Source organism: Anolis sagrei, chromosome 1 (assembly GCF_037176765.1).
Source record: "Anolis sagrei isolate rAnoSag1 chromosome 1, rAnoSag1.mat, whole genome shotgun sequence".
Lineage (NCBI taxonomy): Eukaryota > Metazoa > Chordata > Lepidosauria > Squamata > Dactyloidae > Anolis > Anolis sagrei.
Window position 1 is genome coordinate 85,492,032 of NC_090021.1, and position 10,986 is coordinate 85,503,017.

A 10,986-nucleotide genomic window follows, 5' to 3' on the forward strand; every position below is an offset into this window, starting at 1 on the left:
GCGAGTCCCCCGCGCCAAAAAAACACCGCTGGGGTGTCTTTTCTTGGAAGCGTGGGAAAGCCCCGAGCGCCTCTGGCTCCCAAGGGGAGGGGGGACGAGGGGGGGAGGCGGCGGCGGCGGGTGATGCCGGCGCTGTCTGCGGACGAAGGAGGCCGGAGGGAGGCGGGCAGCAGCCGCAAGAGCAGCAGGAGCCCAGCCAAGCCCTTCTCCCACGCCCCCGAGACCATCCGCACTGCAGAATTATCGCAGTTCCACGCCTCTTTAAGGGCCATACCTGAATATCTATAAAGAACTCGAAAAGGAAACCCAGAATGTGCAGAATAATAACCACAATTTAACTGCCATACCTCAAATTCCATAAAGAACTAGGAGTGCCCCTTTCTAACTTGGGGGCCGCATGGCGGGACAGAATGTAGGGTGGGAAGGGGTTCTCCCCAAGCCCCCTCCCTGCCCTTCCTCCTCCTCTCTTTCAGAGGCAGAAAGTGAAGGAAAGACAGGAAACGTTTGGACCTCATCTTGATCAGGATGAGATGGTGGAAGGGAGAGAAAAAATGTATCCATTCGACCCTGTACTGCCTACTCCTGTTAGAGAATCTTAGAATCCGAGAGTTGGACGAGACCCTTAAAGGCCATCCAGTCCAACCCCCTGCATTCAAGAAGGCACAACCAAAGCACTCCCGACAGACAGCCTCTGCGGATAAGCCTCCATCACAAACCAAGGCAGCCTGTGCAACTCTCCCCAGCTCTACCTCTCAGGAAGTTCTTCCTAATCTTTTCAGTCACTGCCATTTGAACTAATTGCTCCCTTGTGCCCTGGTCTCTAGAGCAGCAGAAAGTCAGTCCCCCCCCCCCCCCCCCAAATCCTCCTCAGTGGGACACTCTTTCAAATCTTGCAACATGGTTCTCATGTTCCCTCTGTACCTCTTCTTCTCCTAGCTAAACATCCCCCAGGAGGAAAGGAGGAAAGAAAAAGAGAAGGGTGGGAGGATGGATGGAAGGAAGGGTGGAAGGGAATAGAGGGAGGGAGAGGATGAAGAAAGAGAGAAGGAAGGAAAGTCAAAATGGAAGGAAGGAAGGGTGGAAGGGAATAAAGCGAGGGAGGGGATGAGGAAAGAGAGAAGGAAGGGAAATCAAAGAGAGGAAGGAAGGAGAAAGAGAGGGAGGGAGGAAAGGGAAGGATGGAAGGAGAAAGAGGGAGGTAAGGAAGAACGGTATTGATGGAAGGAGGAAGGAAAGAGAGAAGTCAGGAAGGAAAGGATGGTGAGAGAGCGGGGGGGCTGAAAAATAAGCCCAAATCCCATACCTGTCCCTATACGACACCACTTTAACTCCTATGGTTCAGTGCTATGGGAACTGTAGTTTAGTAAAGCAGCAGAGAAGATTCAAGACTCTGTCAAACTACCACTCCTATGAGCCCCTAGCATTGAGGCATGGCAGTTGAACTAGAGCCAAACTACAAGGTGGCCAATTGAAACATTCACACCTGCCTCAAGTAGACACGAGTTCTTTCTCCCACCCTGGACATTCCACAGATATATAAACCCCACATTCCTAGACCTCACAACCTCTGAGAATGCCTGCCGTAGATGCAGGCGAAACGTTAGAAGAGAATGCTTCTGGAACATGGCCATACAGCCCGGAGAACTCACAATAACCCAGGGATTCCGGCCATGAACGCCTTCGACAATACATCGAACTACATTCATTGGACACCCCAGACTTAAATCCCCGTTCGACAATAGAAATGAGTTGACTTGTTACACTCTCTCAGCCTCAAACCCATTCTGAACAAATATTGCCCAAAGATCTGAGTGAATAGATCCACCTTAGACTAGTGTCCTAAATCAGGAATGATTTGATAGCAGGCAACAACAACAAAACCTTGTGCTTGCAGACATTGACTTATACCTCGGAGGTAACCAAACTATGAAAAGTTATATCCTATGATGGAATGGGATTTGCCCAAAGTAAGGTTTTTTAAACATTTAATATTTACATTATTTTTTTGAAACCATCTTTGGGAGGACAGTATGGTTGGGGTCGCCCCATGGAGGCCCCCCCTCGCCGATGGTGAGCTATTTCGCCTTGCCATCCTTCTCCAAATGGGCACCAAGCCGTTACTCTACACCCCCCCCCCGCAAAAAAAAAAAACCCTTCTTTTACTCCTTCAGAGACTGAAAGGGAGATGAAAGAAAAACTTCTCCATACAGTTGAAGTGTCTGTCTTCAATTCCCTTTCTTTTTGAAGGAACAATTTGGGAGTGGGAAGGAGAGCCTAAGTGACTGAGCGGATGAGCCTAGGAATGTGAGTGTTAATTCAGTACACACGTTCACTTGGAGGTGGGAAAAGCCGCAAAGGTCCACTTAGAGATTCTGCCCTTGTGCAGAAGAGTCTACTTGGGCAAGAGTTCATGGCAGGCAGGGGCAGAACTCCCCTGGGGGCGGCAGGCGGGTCCCGAGCGCGGTCACAACGTCTTCCATCAAGTTCCCTTCCCCGGATTCTTCAGAAATATGTTGAGTAAGTAGGCCATTACGAGACTGTCTTCCCGTCTTTATCTGTCCTTCCCCTGGAAGTAAGCATTGCCTTTCTCATCCTTTTCACTTTTGGCTTGGGAGTTCAACCTGATAGAAAGGAAGGAAGGAAAGATGGAAGGGAGGGAGGAAAGAGAAAAAGAAAGAAAGAGAGAGAGAGAGAAGTAAAGAAAGAGAGAAAGGAAGGAAGGAAGGAAAGAGAGAAAAAGAAAAAAGGTAGGTAGGAAGGAAGGATGGAAGGAAAGAGAGAAATAAAGAAGAAAGGAAAGAAAGAAGGGAGGGGGGGGGAGGAAAAAGAAAGAAGGAAAGAGAGAGAAAAAGAAAGAAGGAAAGAAAGAGATAAAGACAGAAAGGAAGGAAGGAAGGAAGGAAAGAAAAAATAAAAGAAAGAAAAAGAAAGAAAAAGAAAAAAGAAAGAAAAAGAAGGTAGCAAGGAAGGATGGAAGGAAAGAGAGAAAGGAAGGAAGGAAGGAAAGAAGATAGGAAAGAAAGAAAGAAGCAAAGGAAGAAGGAAGGAAGGAGGAAGAAAAGGAAGGAAGGAAAGAAAGAAACAAAGAAAGAAAGAAGGAAGAAAGGAAAAGAAGGAAAGGAAGGAAGTAAGGAAAGAAAGAAAAGAATGAAAGAAAAGAAGGAAGTAAGGAAAGAAAGAAATAAAGGGAAAAAGAAGGAAAGAAAGAAAGGAAGTGTTTTCAATGTGCTCGATTAAAAGCCTACAACGGGTAGTTTGTGGATGTTGCTCAGGCGCTCAAATCTGGAGTCGTGAAAGGGCAAGACAGCGTTTTAGTAGATGTATGTTGTTGATGATGATGATAATGAACATGGTGATGAATATTGCATTTCGATTGACGAGGTTTGTTAGAGGAGGTGGGATGTGCTTCTTCATCATCTCAAAGAGTGTGGCTGGCTTTGTGTGTGATATACTCCGGCTGGTGAGAGATGCGGGCAAGGTTTTATTTGCTGTTGCATCGGGCGGCAAAATGTCCGGGGGCGACCAGGAGTTTGATCTCACGGCATTTGATTAATCAATTCCGCTGGAATGATATTGGCTGAAGATAGGTCTGGAACGGGGATCGGGAATGTAAAACGCTGAACGTGATTTCCTTTGCTGGAGAAAGGAAGGCTAGAAGAAAGTCCCAGACAGACACAGAGATTCATACTGGGTTGCTTCTACCACGCTGTGAAATGAATGCGGTTTGACACCCCTTTGAAAGGTTCAATGGGATGAAATCCTGAGAGCTGTAGATTGCTGAGGCAGAGAAGAAGGCGAAAGAGTTTGGAAAGCGACAACTTCTGGGATCGCCGTAGCATGGAGCCGTGGCGGTCAAAGGAAGGACCTCCAAACCAATCCCATGGGTGCACAATGGGCATTGCAGTGTTATCCGTGGGGGGAAAGCCGAGGGTGGAGGGGAGAGATCATCCTTGTGGGGAGGGCGAGGAGGAGGAAGAGGGGGGGGGGCGAGAGGCCTGGTGGCGGATGAGAGACAGGCGAGGAGGGGACAGATAGCGCGGCGGCAGGTCGCATTTCAAAAGCCCTCCAGGACGGAAGGGGTCAGGTTTCTGTTCACACGGCCTGGGGGCTGGATCCGGCGCCGCCAGCAGCAGCCACGGCCACACGGACGGCGTCCCAGGAGGGCAGCCCTCGCCGCCTCCAACGCCTCCTCCTCCTCCTCCTCCTCCTCCTCCAGCGCCTGCGGCTTGCCCTTCGCTTCCCTCGTTTCCTGGGATGCAGGGCAGTGCAGAGCCAGCCTCCGTGGAAGGAAGGAGCGGGAAAGGCGGCTTCGCAGTATCCCTTGCCTCGGGAAAAAAACCCCTTGGCGTAGGACAGGCCTGGGCAAACTTGGGCCCTCCTCCAAGTGTTTTGGAGTTCAACTCCCACCATTCCTAACAGCCTCAGGCCCTTTCCTTTCCCCCCTCAGCCTCTTAATCCCTTAATGAATCAACCCGTACACAGCATATTACTTGAGGACACAGAAATGCTGGACCACCCTAACAACCACCATGTCAGACTACACAGAGAAGCCACTGAAATCCTCAAGCATGTGGACGACTTCAACAGAAAGGAAGAAACCATGAAAATGAACAAAATCTGGCTACCAGTATTTTTAAAAACTCTAAAATCTGGACAGTAAACAAAAAACAACACTCTGAAAACAGGGGAATTCCAGACAAGAAACAATCAAGGCCAGCTAACACCTTCCGACAAAGGATTCCGCCCAGGCAGGAAGCAGCCAGGCTTTAAAGCTACAAGGCTAACCAAGGTGGCCAATTGCAACATTCACACTTGCCTCAAGCAAACAAGACTTCTTTCTCCCATCCTGGACATTATTCCACAGATATATAAACCCCACTTGCCGAGTTTCCAACAGACCTCACAACCTCTGAAGATGCCTGCCATAGATGTGGGTGAAATGTCAGGAAAGAACATGGCCATACAGCCCGGCAAACTCACAGCAACCCAACTTTCAAATAGTTGGGTTAAGCGGCTGAGGGGGGAAAGGAAGGGGCCTGAGGCTGTTAGGAATGGTGGGGGTTGAACTCCAAAACACCTGGAGGAGGGCCCAAGTTTGCCCAGGCCTGGTGTAAAATGAACGCAGCTCAACTCCCGTGTAACTGCTGTGGAATCCGGGGTTTTGTCCTTTGGTGAGGCACGAGCACTCTTGGGCAGAGAAGGCTCCATGACATTGTAAAACTACCATCCCAGGATCACATAGCGCTGGGCTATGACAGTTGCATTGGTGTCAAACTGTATTCATTCTACAGTAAGAGCCCCAAGTGGCGCAATGGAATGGGTTAAACCCTTGTGCCCGCAGGACTGCTGACCAAACGAAAGGTCGTCGGTTGGAAATCCTCGGAGCGGGGTGAGCTCCCGCCTGTCAGCTCCAGCTTCCCATGCGGGAACATGAGAAAAGCCTCACACAGGATAGTAAAACATCCGGGTGTCCCCTGGGTTACTTCCTTGCAGATGGCCAATTACACCAGAAGTGACTTGCAGTTTCTCAAGTCGCTCCTGACACGAAATAAAATATTCTACACCTTCTTTGAAATCCATGGAGTCGAAGGCGCTTCTACACACCATATGCTCATAACACACTTCTTCCAGTTGCCACCAGTTTTCTTTCCTTCTCCTCTTTTATTCAATTTCCCTCTCCATCTCTCCTTTCTCCTTCCCTTCCTTTCTGCAACATTGTCACCCATCACACTAGAGAATTAATCCGCTTTAAATCCGGTTTCTGCCTCCTACAACCAAATTTTGGGTTTGATTTTTAGACCAAATTTCTAGGTTTATATAAGAGTACGAAGTAGGCATGGGCAAACCTTTTTGTCTTGGGGTTGCATTGCAGGCCTGGCCAGGAGGGGGGTCAGAAACCAGATTTAAAGTGGATTCATTCTCAAGTGTGATGAAATAGTATTAAGTTTCGTAAGGCAAGAGTGCATCTACACCAAGTCTGGGCAAATTTCGGCCCTCCAGGTGTTTTGGACTCCCAACTCCTACAACTCCCAACAGTTGATTGGCTGTTAGGAATTGTGGGAGCTGGAGCCTAAACTCCTGGAGGGCCGAAGTTTGCCCAGACCTGATCTCCACTGTAGAAGGGACGCACCGCCGTGGCGGTTAATGATTTCCAAAACTTATGGGGATTATTTTGAGTTGTAACTTGGTGAGGTACCAGTCCTGTTGGAGATCTTATTCTTTTGAGCCAAATGGCAACCAAATAAATCCAGCTGTTCAGGCTGTATACATTTTGTATGTATGTGTGTGAGAGGAGAGCGCTTTGTATGATATGCTTTTTTTTTCCATGTCAGGAGCGACTTGAGAAACTGCAAGTCGCTTCTGCTGTGAGAGAATTGGCCGCCTGCAAAGACGTTGCCCAGGGGACGCCCGGATGTTTTGATGTTTTGCCGTCCTTGCGGGAGGATTCTCTCATGTTCCCGCATGGGGAGCTGGAGCTGACAGAGGGAGCTCACCCGCGCTCTCCTCGGATTCGAATCTCTGACCTGTCCGTTTTCTGTCCTGCCGGCACAAGGAATTAACCCATTGCCCCACTGGGGGCTCCTATGAGGACTGGCTGTGAGGACTGGCGAGGGCCTTTTCCATGCACGCGGGGCGCGTGTGAACTGTCAGGGACAGACACGTGTCGTGGCAAAAGCCAGAGCGGATCGAGGCGTAATTGGGAGAAAGGAGGGAAAGCTGGCGAGGAGGCGTAACGTTAATCATTAAAAAGTGAGGAAAGAGGAAAGCAGGCCAATTCCAAGCCCGCCTTCCCCGCGTGAATGTGGGCGCCTTCCCCGCGAGGAAAGACAGACAGACAGACAGACAGACAGACAAACAGACAGACAGCTCCTTCCCCGTCCTCTCCCCCCCCCCCCAAACTACTTCAAAAACGCCTAATTATCCTCAGTGACATGTTGCGTGTCCCTCTTTCATGTGGCTGCTGCTGCGACTGAGGGAAGGAACCGAGGGATTTCATGCCTCATTTGGCCTCCCTTTTGAGGCTCGTGTTTGCCAGAGTGACGCCTCCGAGCTGCCCCGCGCCTCAGACACAACAGCAGCCGCCACCACCACCACCACCCTCCAGCCCTCTCCCCTCAGGAAGGGAGAACCGGCCGGGCTCCTCAGGAATTCCGTTTTGTTTTGTTTTTTAAAAAATCACAAATGGATTGATTTAAGAACCCAACACACACGCAGTCCGGGTGCAGCTACACTGTGGAATGAATGCAGTTTGACGCCCCTTGGACTGACTTGGCTCAAGGCTGCTGAATCAGGAGAGCTGTAGTTTCGCAAGGATCTTCTCTTCTCTTGTCGTTGTTTATTTGTTCAGTCACTTCCGACTCCTCATTACCTCATGGACCAGCTTACACCAGAGTTCCCTGTCAGCCATCGCCACCCCCAGCTCCTTCAGAGTCAAGCCAGTCAATTCAAGGATGCCATCCATCCATTTTGCCCTTGGTCGTCCCCTCTTCCTTTCTCCTTCCATTTCCCCCAGCATCATTGTCTTCTCCAAGCTTTCCTGTCTTCTCATTATGTGGCCAAAGAACTTCATCTTTGCCTCTACTATCCTTCCCTCCAATGAGCAGTCAGGCTTTATCTCCTGAAGTATGGACTGGTTGGATCATCTCGGGGTCCAAGGCACTCTCAGAATTTTCCACAGTTCAAAAGCATCTCTCTTCCTTCATTCAGCCTTCCTTATGGTTCAGCTCTCACCAGGCCCGTTTTGGTTGGTTGGTTCGGGGGGGGGGGGGGGGGCTGAGTCTGAGTGAAAGAGGGTCTAGCCTAGCAAACCTTTTGTATGGTTACCCCAATACCCCCATGCATATGGGATATATTGAGTATAGTGATCAGATCATGATATGAATAAACATAGCAGTTTAAATAATACACCAGTAAGGCCTTCTCGTGGACCACCATGAGAATTTCCGGGGGGGGGGGGCTGATGCCCCCCAAGCCCCCCTCCCTCCCTGGCTACATGCCTGGCTCTCACATCTATAGGTTACTATGGGGAATACCATTGCTTTAACCATGCAGATCTTAGTTGCCAGTGTGATGTCTCTACTCTTCACTATTTTAGCCTTCTCTGTCAAACTACAAATCCAAGGATCCCTGGCCTTGAGCATGGCAGCTAGAGTGACATCAAACTGCTTTCATTCTTCATTGTAGATCAGTGTTTCTCAACCTTCTTAATGCCGTGACCCCTTAATACAGATCCTCATGTTGTGGTGACCCCAATCATAAAACTGTTTTCATTGCTACTTCAGAACTACAATTTTGCTTCTGTTATGAATTGTAATGTAAATATCTGATATGCAGGATGTATTTTCATTCACTAGACCAAATTTGGCACAAATACCCAATACGCCCAAATTTGAATACTGGTGGAGTTTGGGCGGGGGATTGATTTTGTCATTTGGGAGTTGTAGTTGCTGGGATTTATAGTTCACCTACAATCAAAGAGCCTTCTGAACTCCACCAATGATGGAATTGAACCAAACGTAGCACACAGAAAATACGAGTCTAAGGTATGTCCAAGTATAAGAAACATAGATAGTTTACTATTACTTAGGGAAAGGTCTTAGAAAATATTCCTTACATATATGTGGGTCATACTGATTGGTGAAAATGGGATAATAGCTATGAAAATGTCTGTAAATAAAATGCTAACATTAGAACATATGCCCACGTTCACCATCTCTTTTAATATTTCCAAAGGAACAACTTGGGAATACTGCCTTGATGTGCGTTTTCTGGGCTGTATGGCCATATTCTAGAAGCATTATCTCATTATGTTTTACCCACTTCTACAACAGATGTCCTCAGAGGTTGTGAGGATCTCACAACATCTGAGAATGCCTGCCATAGGTGGGGGTGAAATCTCCGGAAAAAGTGCTTCTGGAATATGGCCATACAGCTCAGAAACCTCACAGCAACCCAGTGATTCTGACCATGGAAGCCTTCAACAACAACTTGAGAATGAAATTGTACAACAGCTACCGACTTAAGATGCTTGTTTATCACTCCATTCATTGTGAAATAGTTTTATATTTTGGTTTAATGCAGTTTCATGAATTCACCAATTAAGCATAGGATGTCTGGGACTGAAATACTGAATTGTCTTATTTGGAAATTAAATACAATAGAAATAATGGGAATTATTACTGGGGGGGGGGGGGGAAACGTTAGGAGGACTGTGTCCTAGATAATTGATTTATAAGGGATACTTATAAACACACACACACACACACACACAATATACTTGGAAACTGGAACAAGAAGTAACTGCTTCCAAACATACATCGTTACAATTTGGCTTTAAGTGCCACTAAAATTAATGGAAAACAAGTGTATATAACAGCAGAATGGCAGCCTAATTTTATGATTTACCCAGAAAATAAATTAATTGGCATCAAGCCACTTCATACATAAACTAAAAACATGTATGACAGCAAATTTCAAGGGGAGGAGATTGGCATGGCGGGGGTGTGTGTGTGTGTGGGGGGGGGGGGATGGGACAGCAAAGGAAATGTTGATGGGATAAGCCTGTTGGACATGTATGCTTTTGGACATGAAGTCCATTACATTTTCTGCTTTGGCTTTCTTCAAGTTTTGTTGGAGGGGATTTTTACTGCCAGGAAGAACTCAGTAAAAGTCCCTGACTTTCCTAATAGTTAAAAAATTGTACAACCATTGGAAGAGATTTATGTTACGTTCACGACACATACTAGTTTGCCCTGGCTTAGATTATTTTATTAAATTAATTGAAGTTTACTAAGACCAACTTTCTTTTTCTTATTGTGTAGAGGTAAGTAACAAGTGGCCATGCCGCAATCAAAGACATACATGAGTCTTATATATATGGATGAAGTTGCCTTTAAGCTATTTATTTATTCACCATATTTATATCCTCCCTTCTCACCCTGAAGGGGACTCAGAGCGGCTCACATATAAGACCCAATTTGATGCCACAGAAACATACATCCAACAAAATAAACATATTCATTAAAACCAACAGCTAAAAACATCTCAAACATTAAAACCGCTTATTAAAAACATGTAATCTAATATCATAGTCTGAGTCTGTTCCCATTGTCATTTCACCATTCCACATTCCCTTATTGCACTGGGAGATTGCTATCCGATTGGTTCCACATCCATTTAGTTTTTTCCTGAATGGCAGGAGGGATGGGGCTGACCAGACTTCACTAGGGAGGGAGTTCTACAACCAAAGGGCCAACACTGAGAAGGCCCTGACTCTCATCTTCACCAACTGCACCTATGAAGGAGGTGGGATCGAGAGCAGGGCCTCCCCAGATTATCTTAACCACTAAGATGGTTCATGGAGAGAGATACATTCGGACAGGTAAGCTGGATCAGAACCATTTTGAATTGTGTTTGATAGCAGACTGGCAACAAGTGGAGCTGATGTAATAGGTGGGTTGCATTGTCCCTGTACATTACTCTGGTGAGTAATCTGCCTGCCGCCCATTGGAGTACAGTCCAGTCTTGTCTGACTCTGGGGGATGGTACTCATCTCAATTTCTAAGCTGAAGAGCTGGCGTTGTCCATAGATACCTCCAAGCTCATGTGGCTGGCATGACTGCATGGAGCGCTGTTACCTTCCTGCTGGAGCGGTGCCTATTATCTACTCACATTTGCATGTTTTCGAACTGCTAGGTTGACAGAAGCTGGGACTAACAGCGGGAGCTCATGCCACTCCCCCAAATTCAAAACACCGAACTTTTGATCAGCCAGTTCAGCTCAGTGGTTTAACTCCCTGTGCCACCGGGAGCAGTATACAAAATTTAAAAGCACATAAAGTGCACAATTCTATTCATACCATAGAAGTGGATGGGAAAGATCTTCCATCCAGACAGAAGAGTTTTATATGTGCTGGAAACAGGGAGCTGTGGATGGGGTAAATGTGTCAGGTGTTCAGGTATGGGTATTTTAAACGCTTGTTAAATG